This window comes from Nomascus leucogenys, chromosome 4 (genome assembly GCF_006542625.1).
Source record: "Nomascus leucogenys isolate Asia chromosome 4, Asia_NLE_v1, whole genome shotgun sequence".
NCBI classification, from domain to species: domain Eukaryota; kingdom Metazoa; phylum Chordata; class Mammalia; order Primates; family Hylobatidae; genus Nomascus; species Nomascus leucogenys.
Window position 1 is genome coordinate 53,550,106 of NC_044384.1, and position 14,497 is coordinate 53,564,602.

At 41.4% G+C, this 14,497-nt stretch overlaps 1 protein-coding gene and 1 pseudogene across 1 annotated transcript in view; one reads left to right on the forward strand and one right to left on the reverse strand.

Moving 5' to 3' along the window:
• TAF4B (TATA-box binding protein associated factor 4b) overlaps positions 1-14,497 on the reverse strand; it is a 167,913-nt gene that overhangs the window by 138,147 nt on the left and 15,269 nt on the right. The gene's annotated exons all lie outside the window — the stretch shown is intronic.
• LOC105739631 lies at positions 860-1,673 on the forward strand (annotated as a pseudogene).

Genomic DNA, 14,497 nt, shown 5'->3' on the forward strand with positions numbered 1-14,497 from the left:
CTAATATCAAAATAGACTTTAAACAAGAGATAAAGAAGGGCATTTTGTAATGATGGGGCTAACAGATCAACACGATGTAACATTTTAAGCACATATACATCACACACAGAGCCTAAAATATATGAAGCAAAAAGTGATAAAAGGAAAAATAATTCAACAATTGCCTGGACACTGCACTACCCCACTTTCAATGAAGAACAGAACTAAACAGAAAAGCAGCAAGGAAATCAAACACTTGAAAAAACTATAAACCAACTAAACCTAACTCACATCTATGGAGTACTTCACCTAACAACAATAGCATTCTTAAGTGTATGCGAAACATTCTCCAAGACAGACCATATACTAGGACACAAAACAAACCTCAATAAACTTTCAAAAATTGAAATTATATTAGGTTGGTGCAAAAGTAATCACGGTTTTCATCATTGAAAGTAATGGCAAAAAAACACAATTACTTTTGCACCAACCTAATACAATGTATGGTCTCCACCTACAATGAAATGAAATTAGAAAACAGTGACAGAAAAAAAAAAGGTGGGGTAACTCACAAATACGTGCATAATAAACACACTTCTAAGTAACCAATGGGTCAATGAAGAAATCACGACAGAAACTAGAAAATACTTTTGAGATGAATGAAAATGAAGATACAACATACCAAAATCTGTGTGATGCAACTAAAGCAATATTCAGAGAAAAATGTACAGCTATAAATGCCTGTCTTAAAAAGGAAGAAATATCTCAAATCACTAACAACCTTTCACCTTAAGACACTGGAAAAAGAAGAGCAAAATAAAAACTAAAGCAAGAAGAAGAAAAGAAATAATAAAGATTAAGAGCAGGGGTAAATAGAGAATAGAAAAACAACTGAAGAAAAACGAACAAAACCGGAGCAGGGAGCTCTTCTGAAGAGGACTGGCCTGGCGTGCACTCCGCACCTCGGGGACGTTATTGCGCGTGGAACGGCTGCTTTTGGAAGACTTTTGCCCAGACGAAAAGATGTTTGGTTTTCACAAGCCAAAGATGTACCGAAGTATAGAGGGCTGCTGCATTTGCAGAGCTAAGTCCTCCAGTTCTCGATTCACTGACAGTAAACGCTATGAAAAGGACTTCCAGAGCTGTTCTGGATTGCATGATACTCCTTCAGGAGACATCTGCAGTGCCTGTGTCCTGCTTGTGAAAAGATGGAAGAAGTTGCCAGCAGGATCAAAAAAAAAAAAAACTGGAACCGTGTGGTAGATGCAAGGGCTGGACCCAGTCTAAAGACTACATTGAAACCTAAGAAAGTGAAAACTCTATCTGGGAACAGGATAAAGAGCAACCATATCAGTAAACTGCAGAAGGAATTTAAACGTCATAATTCTGATGCTCACAGTACCACCTCAAGTGCCTCCCCAGCTCAATCTCCTTGTTACAGTAACCAGTCAGATGACGGCTCAGATACAGAGATGGCTTCTGGTTCTAACAGAACACCAGTTTTTTCCTTTTTAGATCTCACATACTGGAAAAGACAGAAGACATGTTGTGGGATCATCTATAAAGGCCGTTTTGGGGAAGTCCTCATTGACACACATCTCTTCAAGCCTTGCTGCAGCAACAAGAAAGCAGCTGCCAAGAAGCCAGAGGAGCAGGGGCCACAGCCTCTGCCCATCTCCACTCAGGAGTGGTGACTGAGGTTTTTATGTAGAAAGGGAACAAAAAAAACACATCTAAATTTTGAAAAGACCACAAAGCAACAAACTGACCCTCTTTTTTTTTTTTTTTTTTTTTTTGGAGACAGAGTTTTTGCTCTTGTTGCCCAAGCTGGAGTGCAGTGGTGTGATCTTGGCTCACTGCAACTTCGTCTCCCGGGTTCAAGTGATTCTCCTTTCTCAGCCTCCCGAGTAGCTGGGTTTATAGGTGCCCACCACCAGACCCGGCTAATTTTTTAGTTTTAGTAGAGACAGGGTTTCACCACGTTGGCCAGACTGGTCTCAAATGACCCTCCTATTTTTAACTTGGATACCTGCTATTCTGCCAAAAGACAATTTCTAGAGAAGTTTTGAATGGGTTGATTTCCCCCAGTCCCACAAACTCTGAAGCCAGTGTCTAGCTTACTAAAAAAAGAGTTGTACATAATATTTAAGATGCTGAGTATTTCATAGGAAAGCTGAATGCTGCTGTAAAGTGCTCTTTAAGTCTTTTTTTTTTTTAAATCCCCTTCTAATGAATGAAACTAGGGGAATTTCAGGGGACAGAGATGGGATTTGTTGTATGATAAACTGTATGTAGTTTTTAGTCTTTCTGTATTGAGAAGCAGTGGTTGGGGCATTTTTTAAGATGGCTGGCTACTCTTGTTTTCCCTCATGGTAATAAGTTTGTCATAACTCAGTAACATGGACTTGCCCCTAGAGGTAGTTGTTAATAATTTTGAAATATTAAGGTCTTGCCAAGCTTCTGATGATTCAAACCTGTACTACTGATTATTAAGCAGGACACACTGAGCTTTCTGTTCAAATCCCTTGGAGGAGAAAGTAATTTCTAAATATACAGAGAGGTAACTTGACTATATATGTTGCATCCTGTGCCTCCCTTCATATTAATATTTGATAAACATTTTAATTTATATAAAACTTCTAAAGCAGAATCAAAGCTCCTCTTGGGGAAATGGCAAGTCTTTAGGACAGGCGAGACCCTGTATGAATAGTACCAAGGCATTACCACATGATAGAGAACACACTCTATTAAAAATGTTAAGCTATCTGAAAAATAAAATGTGCAAGTCTTCGGGATGGCACAAAACAAAGGTTAATGCTTCTTGGGGCACATTTCTTAGAGGGCTTTCTGAGTGTGTAAATATAATCAACTTTTGTGTTACATGACTTTGATGACTTCGTTGAAAATCTGCACAATTCAGTTTCAGCTCTGGATTACTTCAGTTGACCTTTGTGAAGGTTTTTATCGGTGTAGAATGGGTGTTTGACTTGTTTTAGCCCATTAAGTTTTTATTTTCTTTCACTCTGTATTAAAACTAAAATTTACTAAAAGAGAAAAAAAAGAAAAATCAACAAAACCAAAAGATTGTTCTTTGGAAAAAAAATAAACAAAACTGACAAACCTTTACCTAGAATGACTAAGAACAAAGGAAAGACTCAAACTATTAAAATCAGGTGTGAGGCCAGGCACGGTGGCTCAGGCCTGTAATCCCAGCGCTTTGGGAGGCCAATGTAGGCAGATCATTTGAGGTCAGGAGCTCCAGACTGGTCTGGCCAACATGGTGAAACCCCGTCTTCCCTAAAAATACAAAAAAAAATTAGCCGGGCATGGTGGCACATGCCTGTAGTCCCAGCTACTCAGGAGGCTGAGGCAGAAGAATCGCTCGAACCCGGGAGGCAGAGGCTGTAGTGAGCTAAGATCATGCCACTGCACTCCAGCCTGGGCAACAGAGCGAAACTCCGTCTCAAAAAAATAAATTAATTAACAAAATAAAATCGGGGGGAGGAGTGGGGGGCGTAAGTATTATACAAATAAGGATTATAAGGGAAGACTATAAACAATTATAAACTAATAAATTAGACAGTTTAAATGAAACAAATTCCTAGAAACACATAAACTACTGAAATTGACTCAAGAAAAAATAGACAACCTGAATTGGCCTTTAAGAAATGAAGATATTGAATCCAAAGAGGATCTGTAAGAAAAGCCCAGGTCCAGATGACTTTACTGGTCAATTATACCAAACATTTAAAAGAAAATTTAATGTTAATCCTTCACAAAGTATTCCAAAAAATAAAAAAGCAGGGAACATGTCTCAACTCATTCTATAAGGTCAGTATTAACGATACCAAAAATAGACAAGGACATCAGAAGAAAACCACAGGCCAATATCCCTTATGGATACAGACACAAAAATTCTTGACCAAGTACTAGCAAACTGAATCCAGCAATGTTTTATATGCATTATATACCATGACCAAGTGATAGTTATCTCAAGAATGCAAGGGTGGTTTAGTATCCAAACATTAACTACTATAAAACGCCCTATCGATAGAATGAAAGACAAAAACCACATGATCATCTCAACAGATGCGGAACAAGCATTTGACAAAATTCAACATGCCTTTCTTTCAGATAAAAAGACCCAAAAAAAGAGAAACAGAAATTTTCTCAACCTGATAAATGGATTTACAGAAGACCCACGGATAACATCATACTTTTGGTGAAAGTCTGAATTTCTCCCTCAGATCAGGAATAAGACAAGGATATCTAAGACGAAGGATAAGACAAGGATGCCTACAATCACTACTTTTGTTCAACATTATATTCAGAGTTCCACCAAGGGGAACTGGGCAAGAAAATGAAATAAAAGGCATCCAAATCAGAAGGGAATGAGTAAAATTATTTACAGATGGCATGATCTCATAAGGTTCCACAATCTCAGTGGATGCCTAAAACCTCAGACAGTGCTGAACCCCACATATTATGTTTTTTCTATACATACATACCTATTATAAAATTTATAAATTACGCACAGTAACATATTGGCAACAATAACTAATAATAAAATAAATATAAATAAATAAAATAACTAATAATAAAAATAAAAATAGAATAGAATAAAAAAATATGCCACCAGCATCACCACTCTTGTAAGCTTTGGGGCCCTTATTAATTAAAATAGGGTTACCTGAACACAAACACTGTAATACTGTGTACTATAACAGTCAAGAGGGCTACTAAGTAACTAATAGGCAGGTAAGTGTACAGAGTCTCAATACACTGGACAAAGGGATGATTCACATTTCAGGCAGGAAGCAGCGGAATGGAGGGAGATTTCATCACGATACTCAGAATGGCACACAATTTAAAACAAATTGTTTATTTCTGGAATTTTCCACTTAATATTTTTGGAGGCAGTTGACCATGGGTAAATGAAACCATTAGATAAGGGAAGAGGAACTACTATATATAGAAAATCCTAATGAACCCTCTAAAAAACTGTTAGAATTAATCAATTTAGCATGGTAGCAGGATAGAAGATCAATATTCAATAATCAACTGTATTTTATACACTTGCAATGAATAACCATAAATGAAATTAAGAAAATGATTCTATTCACAATAGCACCAAAAAGAATAATAAACTTTAAGAATAAATTTAACAAAGTACAAAACTAACACTATGAAAACTACGAAATGTCTTCATACTTTAATTACTTTCAACATGTAAAAAACACGTTGAAAAATGTATGTTGAAAGTAATTACAGAAGATCTAAATAAATGGAGATAACCATGTTCATGGATGGGTAAACCTCAGACCTACCTCATTGGATTGTTAAAGGAACCAAATGAGATAATATATGTGAGGGGATTTTTGAATTTTTGAGCAGGTAGCTATTAACGCCAAGAGGTCCACAATTTAAACTTTTCTTCAACTAAGTACTCAAAACATCAGTAGGAGGCAATATTAGAATAGCTGTAGACAGGCAATGCTGAGAATAAAATAACCAGCTCATCTTCAGACCAAAGTGTTTTCAAGACGCAAAACACTCCTTTTGCAACCTTAACCAATTATTTATCTCAAAGGCCCAATTCCAATGAGAAGCAATAATATAACAGAAAGCATTTAAAAACAAAGGGAAACTGAATGTTAGTCTCTTCTCTGAAGACCAGTGACCAAGTTTCTTTGAATCCAATCCTGATAAATATCTGAGACTCACTTTTTCCAATCATAAAAGAATGGCCTGTTTATTCTACAAGTATATTGATAGAATGTAATCATATATTATGTTACATAGCACCTTTCCTCTATAAATATTAAGATATTAAAGTGTATCGTGGTCCAGTGTCCACACTCTCTACTTGGTACACGATTTACATACTCTACCCTTCAGCCCAGCGAACTGCTACATCCCAACATCCCAAAATGCCAATTTCTTGGTGGCAAGCTGATCTGAATGGAGGTTCTCTGATTTCTCCACATTCACAGCATTTGTAAATACTGCCCCTGAAAAAATAGCAGATCCTTACAAATCTAAGAGCCTTAAAGATGCTAGAATTTATCTATTACAATTTAATACATCTACAAAATGCCTCACTAGTCACCTTAAGCCTCTTTTCAAATAGTCCAGGGTTAGGAAAACAGAGATTTGTTTGTGTCACTCTTTCACAAGCAGATCAGGAATATAAGTCCTTCCTTAATATGGAACCAAACGTGCCTCCCATTAACATCCAGAGATGCGAGGGTACCTTCTGCAACCACACAAAATAAGCCCACTCTCACTTCCATAGGACTGGAAACACTTAGATGCTAAGTTGTTTCCTTCCTCAGGCACTAGAGGCCAAATTTCTTCCACTTTTCACGTCACAGTTTTCCTTACAAAGAGCTTAAAGTCACTTAAATTTCCCTCATTTCCTGAATTGAATAAATAAAAGAAAAAATTAAAGCAATCAAGAAGTTTATATCCCAGGTTGTGCTATTAGTTATGGTATATCTCCCCATCCTCCATTTACACAGCTGATTTGCCAAAATTGAGCTTCTATTTATTTCTATTAAATTTCATATTTTTAAGGGTAGGTTGTTAGATTTCAGGTGATTTTTACTTTCTTCTTTTTATTTTCCATATTTGTTGGCTTTTTTATATGTATGTATTATTTTACAAAAATAAGTTTGTTAGACAAAAACTAAACCCACAGAATATCTACCCTATTTACTATTGCATCTATGGCACTTAGCGTAGAATCCAGGATACAGTTAGCATTGATCACATTAGTAATCTCAGCACTTTGGGAGGCTGAGGTGGGTGGATCGCTTCAGCTCAAGAGTTCAAAACCAGCCTGGGCAAAATGGTGAAACCCTATCTCTACAAAAAAAAAAATTTTTTTTTTTTTTTTTTTTTTTGAGATGGAGTCTCGCTCTGTCACCCAGGCTGGAGTGCCGTGGCGCAATCTCGGCTCACTGCAAGCTCCGCCTCCCAGGTTCACACTATTCTCCTGCCTCAGCCTCTCGAGTAGCTGGGACTACAGGCACCCGCTACCATGCCCGGCTAATTTTTTGTATTTTTAGTAGAGACGGGGTTTCACCGTGTTAGCCAGGACAGTCTTGATCTCCTGACCTCGTGATCCGCCTGCCTCGGCCTCCCAAAGTGCTGGGATTAGAGGCGTGAGCCACCGCGCCCGGCCCCAAAATTTTTATAATTAGCCAAGCCTGGTGGTGCCTGCCTGTGGTCCCAGCTACTTGGGAGGCTGAGGCAAGGAACACTTGAGCTCAGGAGTTTGAGGCTGCAGTGAGCCATGTTTGAGCCACTCCACTCCAGCCTGGGGGACAGGGTGAGACCCTGTTTCAAAAACAAACAAACAACAACAAAAAAAAACTGGACAGCTGCAGTGGCTCATGCCTGTAATTCCAGCACTTTGGGAGACCAAGGCAGGCGGATCACATAAGGCCAGGGGTTTCAGACCAGACTGGCCAACATGGTGAAACCCTATCTCTATCAAAAATACAAAAATTAGCCAGGCATGGTGGCAGGCGCCTGTAATCCCAGCTACTCAGGAGGCTGGGGCAGGAGAATTGCTTGAACCCAGAAGGTGGAGGTTGTAATGAACTGAGGTCATGCCACTGCACTCCAGCCTAGGCGAAAGAAAGAATGAGACTTTGTCTCCAAAAAAAAAAAAAATTAAAGTGTTGAGTTCATAATATAGAAAACTGTCACCATATAATGATATAATGATAAGTGAAAATCAGGATATAAAAGTGGTATCACAGAATCCCAATTATGTGAAAAATAGAGAAGGTGTGCATAACATTTTTTTTTCCAAAGAGACAAAAAATTTTTGGGAATGAAATGCTCTATATCTTAATTTCATTGGTGCTACACCTTTATTAAATGTTTCAGCACTCAATTCACCGTAAATGGGCTCCTTTTCTTTTTTTGAGAGAGAGAGAGAGAGAGAGAGAGAGAGAGAGTTTTGCTCCGTCGCCCAGGCTGGAGTGCAGTGGTGCAATCTTGGATCACTGCAACCTCTGCTCCCGGGTTCAAGCGATTCTCATGCCTCAGCCTCCCAAGTAGCTCAGACTACAGGCATGCACCACAATACCCTGGCTAATTTTTGTGTATTTTTAGTAGAGACCGGGTTTTGCCATGTTGGCCTGGCTGGTCTCGAACTCCTGGCCTCAAGTAATCCACCTGCCTTGGCCTCCCAAAGTGGTGGGATTACAGGCATGAGCCACCGCGCCCAGCCAGGTTCTTCTTTTGTCTTTTTTTTTTTTTTTTTTTTTTTTGATACGGAGTCTCATTCTGTCACCAGGTTGGAGTGCAGTGGCGCAATCTCAGCTCACTGTAACCTCCAGCTCCCTGGTTCAAGTGATCCTCCTGCCTCAGCCTCCAGAGTATCTGGGATTATAGGCACATGCCACCACGCCCAGCTAATTTTTGTATTTTTAGTAGAGACAGTGTTTCACCATGTTGGCCACAATGGTCTTGATCTCCTGACGTCATGATCCACCCGCCTCGGCCTCCCCAAGTGCTGGGATTACAGGTGTGAGCCACTGCGCCCAGCCTAGGTTCCCCCTTTTTAATAACAAAAATTTTACCTCAATAAAGATGACATTTTATTTTTATTTATTTTATTTATTTTTTTTTTTTTGAGACAGAGTCTCGCTCTGTCACCCAGGCTGGAGTGCAGTGGCACGATCTCGGCTCACTGCAAGCTCCGCCTCCTGGGTTCATGCCATTCTCCTGCCTCAACCTCTCTGAGTAGCTGGGACTACAGGTGCCCGCCACCACGCCCGGCTAATTTTTTTTTGTATTTTTAGTAGAGACGGGGTTTCACCGTGGTCTCGATCTCCTGACCTCGTGATCCGCCTGCCTCGGCCTCCCAAAGTGCTGGGATTACAAGCATGAGCCACCACGCCTGGCCAATACAGATGACATTTAAAAAGGAGATTAGGGGCCAGGTGCAGTGGCTCACGCCTGTAATCCCAGCACTTTGGGAGGCCAAGGCAGGAAGATCTCTTGAGCCCAGGAGTTCAAGGCCAGCCTGGGAAACAGTGAGATCCCAAATGTACCAAAAAAAATTAGCTGGGCATAGTGAGGCACACCTGTAGTCCCAGTTACTCAGTAGGGTGACGTAGGAGAATTGCTTACGCTAGGGAGATCAGTCTGAAGTGAGCCCTGATTGTACTAATGCACTCCAGCCTGGGTGACACAGCAAGACCCTGTCTCAATTTTTTTATTTTTTTGAGACAGAGTCTTGTTCTGTTGCCCAGGCTGGAATGCAGTGGCACAATCCCGGCTCACTGCATACATCTGGACTCAAGTGATTCTCGTGCCTCAGCCTCCCAAGTACCTGGGATTAGAGGTATGCGCCACAACACCTGGCTAGTTTTTGTACTTTCAGTAGAGACAGGATTTTGCTATGTTGGCAAGGCTGGTCTCTAACTCATGACCACAACTGATCTGCCTGCCTCGGCCTCCCAAAGTGCTGGGATTACAAGATGTGAGTCACCATGCCCAACCCTGTCTCAATTTTTTTTTTTAAAGATTTTTTAAATACACTCAAAACTTTGGGGGGAGGGTAACATTTTTGTGTAATTTTTCTGTTTTCTAAATTTTCTACAATAAGCATCATCTTTTTAATTTAAAAAATAGGGACAGGTAGGCACTCAGATAACTTAAAGACCCATACTTTCAGACAGCTGAGAATTTGGAGGGTCCTCATACATGTTAGCTAAATAGCAACCACGGAGTACCTATTGACAAATGCTGCATAAGTACCTTAAATATTTGTGACACTTCTGCTGTGCAACATTGTATTCCACATAAATGGTGTTCCCCAGAGTTCTGTGATATGCAGATTCTGTATACTTATTCTATTTAACCCTTATGATATTTTTAAGAAGGTATTAACCATATTTTAGAGACAATACAGCTGACATTAAGAATGAGATTAGGCCAGGCGTGGTGGCTCACGCCTGTAATCCCAGCACTTTGGGAGGCCGAGGCAGGTGGATCACCTAAGATCGGGAGTTTGAGACCAGCCTGACCAACATGGAGAAACCCCATCTCTACTAAAAATATAAAATTAACCAGGCATGGTGGTACATGCCTGTAATCCCAGCTACTTGGGAGGCTGAGGCAGGAGAATCGCTTGAACCCGGGTGGGGTCAGTTGGGGGTGGGGGTTTGTGGTGAGGTGAAATCATGCCATTGCACTCCAACCTGGGCAACAAGAGCAAAACTCTATCTCAGAAAACAAAAAAGAAAAAAAGAAGAATGAGATTAGGCCGGGTGCGGTGGCTCATGCCTGTAATGCCAGCACTTTGGGAGGCCAAGGCGGGCGGATCACCTGAGGTCGGGAGTTCGAGACCAGCCCGGCCAACATTGTGAAGCCCCATCTCTACTAAAAATAAAAAATTAGCCAGGTGTGGTGGCACACACCTGTTGTCCCAGCTACACGGGAGGCTGAGGCAGGAGAATGGCTTGAACCTGGGAGGTGGAGGTTGCAGTGAGCTGAGATCACGCCACTGCACTCTAGCCTGGGTGACAGAGACTCCATAAAAAAAAACAAAAAAAAACCCACACAAAAACAATGAGATTAATAACTTGCCTAAGATTACAAAGCTATCAAGTGGTAGAGCTGGGATTCAAACTCCAGGACCAATGTTCTCTCCTATGTTGCTATACTCTATTACATTCCATAAAAAGCCAACCCTCCAAGCCCATTATTATGTGCAAACTTGCTTGGCATACTATCTAGGCCTTATTCTGTGGTCTTGGACTGAACCTTCTAGACAACTATGTATCATATACCTAGTTTACTACAAGGTAACAAGAGCCTTCTTAGCCATAGTCATTCAGTAAGTAACAAACCCATACACTGGTATTATCATCCAGCCTACATTTCTCTATATTGAAATCCTACCTTCCCCCTCAATTACAATGCTCATATATTCCTACCATTAATTAATGTCTGAATAATGACTTCTTAAGAGTCCATGGGTAGTTTTCCAAAATTAAGTATTAATACTGTTGATTATATATTTAAACAATTTTTGGGGAGTAAAATTTAGCAATGCCTATTGAAATATTACCATTTGAACCAACAATTCCGCTTCTAGCAATTTATCCTATAAAAATCCACGTTTCCAAACTTCACAAAAATACACATGCAAAGATGTTTATCACAGCATCATTTTTAACAGCAGAAAGTAGTGCAAACAGTATCAATTCCTGCGAATAGGCAAATGGTCAAAAAACAATGTTATGTCAATACAGTGGACTACTATGCAGTTGAAAAAATGAAGCAGTTATAGGTACTAATGAGAGGTGAAGCCAGCTGGACTTCCTGGGTCGAGTGCGGACTTGGAGAACTTTTCTGTCTTACAAGAGGATTGTAAAATGCAACCATCAGTGCTCTGTAAAAACGCACCAATCAGTGCTCTGTAGCTAGCAAGAGGATTCTAAAATGCACCAATCAGCACTCTGTAAAATGCACCAATCAGCGTTTTGTAAAATGCAACAATCAGTGCTCTGTAAAATGCACCAATCAGCAGGATCCTAAAAGTGGCCAATCACAGGGAAGATTGAAAAAAGGGCACTCTGATAGGACAGAAATGGAACATGGGAGGGGCCAATAAGGGAATAAAAGCTGGCCACCCCAGTCAGCAGTGGCAACCCGCTTGGGTCCCCTTCCACACTGTGGAAGCTTTGTTCTTTTGCTCTTCACAGTAAACCTTGCTACCACTCACTCTTTGGATCCATGCCATCTGTAAGAGCTGTAACACTCACCGCGAAGGTCTGCAGCTTCATTCTTGAAGTCAGCGAGACCACAAACCCACTGGAAGGAACCAACTCTGGACACATCTTGGGGGCTCGTTCAGGATACTGCCATGCGGTGAGTACCATCAGACCCCTTTTGCTTGCTATTCTGTCCTATTTTTCCTTAGAATTCGGGGGCTAAACATCAAGCACCTGTCAGCCAGTTAAAAGTGACTAGTGTGGCCGCCAGACTAAAGACGCGGGTGTCAGGCTTTCCGGGAAAGGGCTCTCTAACAACCCCAGACTCTTCGGAATTGGGAGCGTTGGTTTGCCTGGAACCATCTCCGCTTTTCCTATACTTCTGGGCTGAGCCAAGGGTTGACAGAGAGGAAAGACATTCAGCTCTGGGGTCCCGACAAAAAGTTGGTTGGCCCTGCAGCAGTGAGCGGAACTCTCAAAGTTACGTTGCCCAAGCGAGACTCACCCATCTATCCTGACATTGCCTCCTGCATCCTAACGCCTGTCAGACAAACTTCCTCCCGCCTCTCTTCTCCAAGGCTAGTCCCATTTCTAAAAACCACTCCCTGTCCCTGGTGCTCTTCTAGTTTCTCTTATAAGACTGATTTCTAGTATAAATTTCTGGGGGAGGTTCCAAGATGGCCGAATAGGAACAGCTCCAGTCTACAGCTCCCAGCATGAGTGACACAGAAGACCAGTGATTTCTGCATCCCCAACTGAGGTACTGGGTTCATCTAACTGGGGCTTGTTGGACAGTGGGTGCAGCCCACAGAGTGTGAGCCGAAGCTGCAGGGGCATCGCCTCACCCGGGAAGTGCAAGGTCAGGGAATTACCTTTACTAGCCAAGGGAAGCCGTGACAGACGGTACCTGGAAAATTGGAACACTCCCATCCTAATGCTGCACTTTTCCAACGGTCTTAGCAAATGGCACGCAAGGAGATTATATCCCGCGCCTGGCTCAGAGGGTCCCACGCCCACAGAACCTCACTCACTGCTAACACAGCAGTCTGAGATCGAACTGCAAGGTGGCAGTGAGGCTGGGGGAGGCGTGTCTGCCATTGCTGAGGCTTGAGTAGGTAAACAAAGTGGCGGGAAGCTCAAACTGGGTGGAGCCCACCGCAGCTCGAGGAGGCCAGCCTGTCTCTATAGATTCCACCTCTAGGGGCAGGGTATAACTGAACAAAGGGCAACAGAAACTTCTGCAGACATAAACATCCCTGTCTGACAGCTTTGAAGAGAGTAGTGGTTCTCCCAGCACAGCGTTTGAGATCAGACAGACTGCCTCCTCCAGTGGGTCCCTGACACCCGAGTAGCCTAACTGGGAGGCATCTCCCAGTAGGGGCCGACTGACACCTCATACAGCCGGGTGCCCCTCTGAGACGAAGCTTCCAGTGGAAGGATCAGGCAGCAACTTTTGCTGTTCTGCAATATTTGCTGTACTGCAGCTTCCACTGGTGATACCCAGGCAAACAGGGTCTGGAATGGACCTCCAGCAAACTCCAACAGACCTGCAGCTGAGGGTCCTGACTGTTAGAAGGCAAATTAACAAACAGAAAGGACACCTACACCAAAACCCCATCTGTACATCACGATCATCAAAGACCAAAGGTAGACAAAACCACAAAGATGGAAAGAAACCAGAGCAGAAAAACTGAAAATTCTAAAATTCAGAGTGCCTCTTCTCCTCCAAAGGAACGCAGCTCCTCACCAGCAAAGGAACAAAGCTGGATGGACAATGACTTTGACGAGTTGAGAGAAGAAGGCTTGCAATCCTAGTCTCTGATAAAACAGACTTTAAACCAACAAAGATCAAAAGAGACAAAGAAGGCCATTATACAATGGTAAAGGGATCAATTCAACAAGAAGAGCTAACTATCCTAAATATATATGCACACAATACAGGAGCACCCAGATTCATAAAGCAGGTCCTTAGAGACCTACAAAGAGACTTTGAATCCCACACAATAATAATGGGAGACTTTAACAGCCCACTGTCAACATTAGACAGATCAACGACACAGAAAGTTAACAAGCATATCCAGGACTTGAACTCAGCTCTGCACCAAGCAGACCTAATAGACATCTACAGAACTCTCCACCCCAAATCAACAGAATATACATTCTTCTCAGCACCACATCACACTTATTCCAAAACTGACCACATAGTTGGAAGTAAAGCACTCCTCAGCAAATGTAAAAGAACAGAAATTATAACAAACTGTCTCTCCGACCACAGGGCAATCAAACTAGAACTCAGGATTAAGAAACTCACTCAAAACCGCTCAATTACATGGAAATTGAATAATCTGCTCCTGAATGACTACTGGGTACATAACGAAATGAAGGCAGAAATAAAGATGTTCTTTGAAACCAATGAGAACAAAGACACAACATACCAGAATCTCTGGGAATATTTAAAGCAGTGTGTAGAGGGAAATTTATAGCACTAAATGCCCATAAGAGAAAGAAGGAAAGATCTAAAATTGACACCCTAACATCACAATTAAAAGAACTAGAGAAGCAAGAGCAAACACATTCAAAAGCTAGCAGAAGGCAAGAAATAACTAAGGTTAGAGCAGAACTGAAGGAGATAGAGACACAAAAACCCCTTCAAAAAAATAAAAGAATCCAGGAGCTAGTTTTTTGAAAAGATCAGCAAAATTGATAGACTGCTAGCAAGACTAATAAAGAACAAAAGAGAGAAGAATCAAATGGACACAATAAAAAAATGGTAAAGG